The sequence below is a fragment of the Coffea arabica genome, chromosome 5e (genome assembly GCF_036785885.1).
Source record: "Coffea arabica cultivar ET-39 chromosome 5e, Coffea Arabica ET-39 HiFi, whole genome shotgun sequence".
Lineage (NCBI taxonomy): Eukaryota > Viridiplantae > Streptophyta > Magnoliopsida > Gentianales > Rubiaceae > Coffea > Coffea arabica.
The window spans coordinates 38,956,540-38,965,430 of NC_092318.1; positions in this window are offsets into that span (position 1 = coordinate 38,956,540).

Consider the following 8,891-nt stretch of genomic DNA (forward strand, 5'->3'; position numbering starts at 1 on the left):
TTTTCCCTTCCCTCTTTTTAGTTATTTTTTTTCCGGAACATGCAAGTGAAAAGCTACTATTCTTGGTTTAATCTCTTGAAGTCCCATTCCATGATAATTAACTAATTGAAGTAACTTTAGTTAATAATTCTAAACTTATTTTGGAAGATGTCTCTATTTATTGCATTTAATTGGCTCCTATAACATCTATGGTTTGAGTCCGATACTTGCCTTACTAAACGTAGTTGCGCAATATTTTTTGTGCCAAACAAGATAATAGATTAGAAAAACTCCAGATTGTGTGAATTAACTTAGCCACCCTACCCTAAGAATCCTTTTATTAGATGCTATATTGGCCTTCAGATAACATTATCACCCAATTAAGAAGGTATATATCTAAACCATGCCATGAAATTGTAGGCTTATCAGGTTCAAAATACTCTTTATTGATTACATGACTTGTTTACATGACAGATATTGGCCTTTAGATGATTTTGATTAAACCAATATAGAAACAGAAAATCCTATGATAAGCGATATACGATTTAAGCGACAGAAACAAACTAATAGATAACCAATCTTTTTTATTTTAAAGATTCCCATGTTTGTGTCTATCGTTTAAAAAAAATGTCATGATTTAGAATCATTTTTTATAGGTGAACTCAGAAATAATCTTAGTTATGTCTTGAAATGGTATGATGCTTGGGTCAAAATTAGATTACTCTCACGGTATCCCCTCTGGTTTTCTTCATATATAGGAAGCCAATACCCATTTAATTTGTAAATGGACCTCTGTATGTTTGTATAGCAAGTCAATAACTGTAATATCTCTATTGTTTGTGATAGGATTGTTACATTTTTTCTGAACTAAAAAGAAAATAAAGGACGTCAAATAAATGGTACCAACTACTAATTGAAGACAAACATTAATTTGATTAGGGAAGACGATCATATAAAGGCTGGCTTAGAGCAAAAGAACATTTTCTCAACAAAAAAGATGATCAGTTACATTACAATGGGCATTTCTGCCTTAGTTCTTTCTTTCTTTCTTTTATTGTCTTCAAACCACTCATGTTTTGCCTTGTATGAAATTCATATTGTGAACCGTCTCCCAAACATACCAATCATTTAAAATTTCACTGTTATTCTTCATGAGAGGGAAATTTGGCATTCCATGATCTTAGAGTAAATGGTGATTTCCATTTTCAATTTAACATGAACCTTTTTCAGTCTACTAAGTTTGTCTGCAAATTCTGGTGGGGCAATAAGGCAAGGAAATTTGCTGTGTTCGAAAGTAGTATAGCTTATAATGGTCGCAAGATTAAGGACGAATTGCAGTTTTAATATTCAATATTTGGTCTATGTATCAAATTAGTTCTTAATGTTTTGGTCAAAAGTAAATTTGGTCCCCAAAATTTTTAATTTAAGCAGATTTAGGACAACTAATGAAAAATCATAATAACTAACTGCCAAAATCAAATTAGCATTAGTTAAAAGTTTTGAAGTTGCATTTCTAGTCTCTAGTGTTTGGAAGTTCGGATTAATACGGTCCCTTAATTTTTAAATAGTTACAACTAGGATTTTAGGAGGAAATGTCATGTGAATATAACAAAACATACGACGAATATGTTCCTAAATTTATATAAAGTTTCCTCACAACAATTTATATTGGCACAACATTTTCTTTTCATTCTAATGGATTTCCTTCATTTTCTCAGCAACCAAATGGTTCAAGGGACAGGCAATAATGTTTGCCACTTCTTTGTATAGATTAAGCTAAACCTGTAATGTACATTGAATTCAGTTGCAAAGTTTCATTTTGATGAATTTTCAGGCAACTTAGAACCCTCCAGTTGCGTTTGCAAATCCACGTATCCTTTGTTGGAGATTTTCAAAATTCCATGAAGGATCCGCATCCAGATCCTGTTTGAGGATCGGATTCTAGAAGCAACAGAGTTTTCTCCTTCTAGGATCTGCAAGCATTAATGGCCAGCATTGTTCAAATTTTTGTTTTAGCAGCTTTTAATGTTTTCGATAGGTAAACACCCTCCATATGGTACCTTAACTTCTGATAACTTTCTGAACATTTGTGTTAAGAGTAGAGATACCTCTTGGCTAACATAAATTCATGCAAAGGTGATGAATCGTTTGACAAAAGTTACAATTCTTTGTGTATATTCAATCCTACCTATATAAGGTCAAATAATCGATGATTTGCTGCAAAAACTTATTCTCTACCTCTTGAACTTTCTACAACAACATTTCTATTGTTCTTGTGGTTCGTCACATAAGTTTGTATTATAGACAAATCATTCTTCATCTTATCGTAAAGGGTATTTGTCCAAATGATTACACAAAATATAGGACAAATATAGCTTAAAGAAAACAGAATCTGATTCACGATTTGAATCCTTTCCTTTCCTTGTTATTCTTGTTATTTCATGTATTTGTACCACCATCCTTCTGCTGAGCCAAGGGCAAATTCTGTCAATGAGCTCACAGCAACTAACATGCCAGCACATAATACTCGAATTGCAACCTAGCCATTTTTTTCAGCAGTCTCGACTTCCTCCTCTAACTGGTCAAACTCCACCACTTCCATATTGCCTGCAGATTCCTTTCCAGACCTTTTGGATCCGCCCAGGTCCATCGAGAACCTTCCTACACTAAATCTACTTTGCATCTTGGAATTTGTATCACTTTCTCTTAAATATTTTGCATCATAAGCTCTCAATTTTGGATACTTTGCAATCTACACTCTCAATTTTGTCACATTTAAATCCAATTAATGATAACTTTAGTAAAATTAATAGCATGCAACATCCAACAAATCAATGACAATATCCTAAAAGTAGTTAAAAGGTGCCAAGATATCGTAATAAAAACAAAATAATACATTGTTATTAATTTGTACTATCTTTTATCTCATTAATTTTGCTAACAATAATATTATTGATTCAGACCATATCAATTAATGACAATCGTGGTCAAGAAAAGTTAAGGGATCACAGTTAGAACAAAATGATACATTATCATTAATTTTCATCATTCTTTATCTTGTTAATTTTGCAAACGTAATTATTAATTGGATTTAAATGGAACAAACTTAAGAGTTTAGGGTGAAAAGTGTCCAAAATAGAAATTTAGGTACAAAGTGAGAAAGTGATACAAGTTTAGGAATGCAAAATGAAGTTAGTCCCTTGTTTTGCTTACAATGAACCGACGCCTGCTGCATAAAACGTCGAATCCATCGAGCACCGGAACTGCACGGATATCATCCAGGAATATAGATCATTGTCGAATGCAGATTAAGATTCTGAAGAATACGGAGTCCAAATATGAAATATACATTTTGCTGATTTAATTAAGACACAGTATCATGATCATTAAACTAGACATAGAAACGTGTTTTGCTAGGAATCTGAGCTGTTTCTCGAATAATATATCCTCGCACCAGTTTTACATGTTGAGGCTGGAATTCCTCTTTGAAAGAGCCTCAACTGAATGTATTGAGTCCTCTATCTGAGTATGCAGATCTCTCATTGCTGCTCTAGTCTTTCCGATTGAAGAAGGATCTACTCCTTCAACATCTTGGTTTCTAAGTTGCAAACACTTCTTTTCATAAGTAATCCAAACACGGTCACCCTCTCCGACTTGTTGATAGAACACATTCACTTCTTTTCATACATTAAACAGCATCTTTTTGTTAGATTAGTTATAATTGGATGAGAACAAAACGATAATACATGTAACAAAAAATTAGTGGAGGAAAAGGAGATTTCTAGTTCTAAAATATAAGTTTATCATAGTTAGTAGTACACAAATTCTTGGATGTATTATGCTCACAAGCTTCAAATTCTTGTAGTCAGTCATTATAATTACAAAAACTAATGAAGGTAATAGCAATGTGAACTACTTTTAAGAATTTTTGAAAAAATTTTCTTTTATTTTTTTGTTTTTCCTAATAATTAAAATCCAATGTTCCAATACTATAGTTTTTTTAAAGTCCTTATTTTACAATCTGATTTTATAAAATGCAGACTTTATTTCAAACTCATTTAATAATCTATTGAGATGCAAACAAAAAATTACTCACTTTGATTTAGTATATATATTTTTTATATTTTAAAGGGATAATTAATTGAGCTATTCAATTATCACTAAAAATAGTAAATGATAAAACTCATTATCAACTAATTATTATTAGTCAATATAATAATATAAATATGTTATACCAAATTTGAGACTAACTATGAAAAGACAAGAAATACATGAGATATTAGTGGCATAAATAAATGAAATAAAAAAGGAAGAAAAATAAGTTTAATTAAAAATCCTATTACCCATTTGATACAAATTTATTTTAATTTTCATCTAATTTTATCTTAAAACCCTTAATGTACTATTTAAAATTTAGAGAAATATAATGATTCAAAATCAAAACATTGGGACCAAAATTGCAAAGTCAAAGTTGTTGACTAATGGCAATTTAATGTGGCCCATTGGTCATTATTAAATTTCCATTAGTAGTCCTAAATGTGCCGCAAATCATAAACTTTAGGGACTACATTTGTTTCAAACGAAATATTTGGGACCAATTCAGTACACTGACCAAACAATAGGGATCAAAACTGCAATTCTTTCCAAGATTAACTACACTGATCCTAGCTTATGTTATTGGCTAGTAAGAGCTGATGGCTTTTTTTATAGGCCGCTCACTTAACCATTCTCCAGGATCTTTCAAGAAAAAGAATATATGGCTTTGATGATGTGAAATGTAATGCTCTAATATATTATGAAGTGCCCAATATTCATAAAGATCAATCTGAAAATTATATTATGAAGTACCAAATAAGTACAATCTTTTTTTTTTCACCTTTCCACCCCTCCCTACACCCTTTCCACCTTGAAAATTTGATAATCATCTTACCTGATATCAAACTTCCTAGTCAATGCTTTCTTCGTGGAAAAATAATTATAATGAAGAAGTACTCTTTCCAAATCTTGTTTTTCTTTCTTGATGGAATGTAGGATTCTGTATTCATGCAAAGCCATTTGACATGAAATTCTAGATATCCAAGACGAAATTAAAAGGGCATGCATGTAAAGTAAATCCTATTTATTAAAAAAATTGTCGGATAAACTTACTCTGTCTGTACGTAGATTAATACTTTACATACTTGCACCTTTACATACTTTGATGCATGGCTTATTTCCACTTTGCACCTTTAATTATACTTGCAATCTCATTTGGTCCTTAAACTTTAAAATGGGTCATCTTACACCTTAAAATATAAAATTTGTCCTCCAAAGAAATTGTTGATGAAGTGAGACAAATTTTATATTTAAATAGGACAAATTTTATAATTTAGGGATAAAATTGGGACACTTTTTAATCCTTAGGGCACTAGAGGGTGATAGAATTTATACGTTATGAACTTAAGTGAGATAGCTTTTACACTTTAGGGACTAAAATATTCCACTTTAAGGATCAAAATGAGAGTTCATGTATAGTTGAAGCATGCAAAGTGAAATTGACCCTGCATAATATACATGCTTAAAATGCATATATAGACCTGCCTTTTTAACCTAATCACTTCGATTCTACTAAGAAACTCACTAAAATCACGACTGTGATGCACTTGCAAAACACTATGCATACATTTTTTTTCTAAAGAAAAAATTCCAAAAGAAAATTGAAGCAAACAGGAAAAGAGAAGGAAAGGAAATCGGAAGACACAATACTTGATCTTCAATCTTATCTAAAATGGGATAAGTAAATAAAGATACAAAACGTAGAGTTTAAGCATCAAACAACTAAGCATGGCATATTTTCCGAATGGCTAAACTTAGGTGCATTTGATAAAATTGTAATTTAAAATCTAAAATCTGAAATTTGAATCCGTTAACTTAGTGAATTGCTAAGTACTGAATCTGATACATCTTAACATCTTCTACATTTAATAATGAGTGAACAACATATCACTTATTTGGTGAAATAGTATTTGTCTAGGTAATTCAAAACCACTTAATTAATTAAGATGTTCTAGTTTTTGTTATTAAACACACATAAATAAATTAAGATCTAAGCATATATAATTTAAGTGCTAAATTGATTATCAAATAGAATCTTAAATTGTCTTTCTCGTTAGTATCTTAATTCATTTTTGTACTTTTTTGGGTGAAGAAAACCAAAAAATAATTTTTTACAACTATGACTTTTGTCTTCCATTTATAAATTGTCAACTGGAATTGACAAGATTTCAGTTGATCTAAAAGACATTATAACATTATCTAGAAATAAGAAGGGATGATAGTCCAGGCCACCTAATATAACTAGGAAATCCTAATTAACTTAGAAGGGATAAATTCAAAGATTAATTCAACCTTTTCTTCTTTTGCTATGGAAGAATTTAGTGATTGAATACTGTGACAAAAGCACACTAATGGGGATAACTTTATTATAATTACATGGAATCATAACTTATATTTATTCATATTATTAAAGATTGTTTAAGTAACTTGAAAGGTTAAAAAAATATTATAAGGGAGGATTCTTTAAGAAGACACTTTTGAGGAGACGTTGGTATTAGATATACAGCTTATAGCTTCATTCCAGGCAATTTAGAAACAACATTAAATTATAGTTAATCTTATATAAACTATCACAATTACATAAATTTAAATTATATGTCATGTATCTAACGGTGAAAGTATATAAACTGACAATTATAAAAGATTAATCCTTCATTTAAATAGAGAAAAATATGGAAAAACAAAAGATGACAGTTTTTTTTACACCAAAAATCTATATCTATATAAATTTGAGAAGGGATTTTTAGCAACAAGCATTCACAAACCTTCCCACTCTCAACTCTATTTTTCTAGCATTTTGCATTTAATTTATTTCGTAAAAAAAATCATGGGTACGTTACACCCCCACGTTTCCCTCAAACAAGAAGTTAACTCCAACTAACACTTCCACGTTTTCCTCAGACAAGAAGTTAACTCCCACTAACACTCCTTACATACCTTACTCCAACTAACACTCCTCACCCACCTTCCTACTACAATAAATATTTTCACAGATCATCTCCATGAAGACAAGGTATACTGGTTTCAAAATATATATGTAATTCCGGCAGATCTTAAATATCGGCTTGCACCACATTAGTACCAATTATCATTTGGAAACGATACGAATATAGTGAATATTTTAGATGATTGTGGAACCATACCCCGTTTCAAGTTTAATCTGGTCAAACTAAGAGATACAGAACAACACATGGACAATGATTTGCAATTGATAGGTATTTCATTCTTAATTAACCATACTTCTATTTAAGTTGTATATTTGAACGGGTATTACTTATACTATTTGATCTTTTGCAGATGTAATTGGTTTAGTTGTATCTGTTGGTTCACACTATCAAACATCTATCAATGATACAACTAAGTGTGATATACTTTTACTTGACAAAAGGTTAGTTAATAGATTCAATATCTTTAAAATATTTTATATTCTGCAAATTTTGATTTATACTTACCAAAATTCTCTAAATGAAGTTTGACAGTAGTTCGGTTGACTTTATGTGATAAATTTGCAACTGATGATGGTGAACACTTGCCTCAAACTGTTACAAAACACAATGTTTTGCTAGCCTATGGTATTTGTGTGATAAATTATAAAGGTAATTCAATTTTTTTTCACTTTATTTTATTTAATTTTTATAGTTTATCAATAATATAGCACATTGTGCAGGAACGTCACTTAATACTATTCGAGCAAGCAAATTGTATGTCAATTACTACTTGGATTTTGCTCAATACCTACACAGTTGGTAAGTTTTACAAATATCAAAATATTAAATTATTAATAATATTTCATACCCTTACGAATATGTATTTGAAAAATTTGCAGGTTTGAGAATGATAAATGTGCTCAGAAATTAGTGACGTGGTTGCGGTCATGCAATTTTACAATGTCCCAAGGATTGTTGATATTAAATGCTAAGAGAATATCGATATCCGAATATGCAGTTCTACCTACGGTACAATCCCTCTCAATTAATTAAGTAATGAACAAGTATCTACATGTAGTTTCGAATTAATAATTGTAATCTATACATTCGTTGGATCGTTTTAGGTTAAATATTTTCGAATACTTGCTTACATTCAAAGTATCAACATAGATAATATGTTCCATGAGTTATGCAAAAATTGTGGACAACCATGTCAATCTCATATTGTAAAAATGGTGTGTATACATTGTAATGATGTAGTCGACATTATTGTCAGGTAATTATTTTCATATATTTTGAATTTTAATATAATTTTTTGCATGATACATCACAAATTTTTTTTAACAGATACAATGTTAACATAGAAGTTAGAGATTCCAGTGGTAACCAATACTTCACTCTTCAAGACAAGCATGCACGATTCATGTTTCGTTGTGATGTTTCTTATCTTAGAGATTTAAAAACAAAGGTATACATTATTTATATGTATATATTTTTATATAATATTATTTACAAACTGTCTAAAACAAAATATAATTTTGAATTATGTATGCTTTTAATTGTCAGGAAAATAGAGGTGCATTGTTCGACCAACACTTTAATTCATGCAAAAATCGTGCATTCTTATTTATAGTACGAACTTCACAAAAATCAACAGAATTAATTAAACCTCCAATATTGGCGTTCGTACTCAGAGGTGATTGGTATGAATAAAGTTCACACCTTCGTAGAAGATTATCAAATCAAAGGCACAATGTTTGTAAGTATTTCATTTACTTATCAAATTAAGTATTCAATTATATTTAATTGGACCCTTATGTCGCTCAATTTACGATATAGACTTCTATTTTTTTTCAGGATCCAACATTCATCAAAGTGATAGTTTATAAA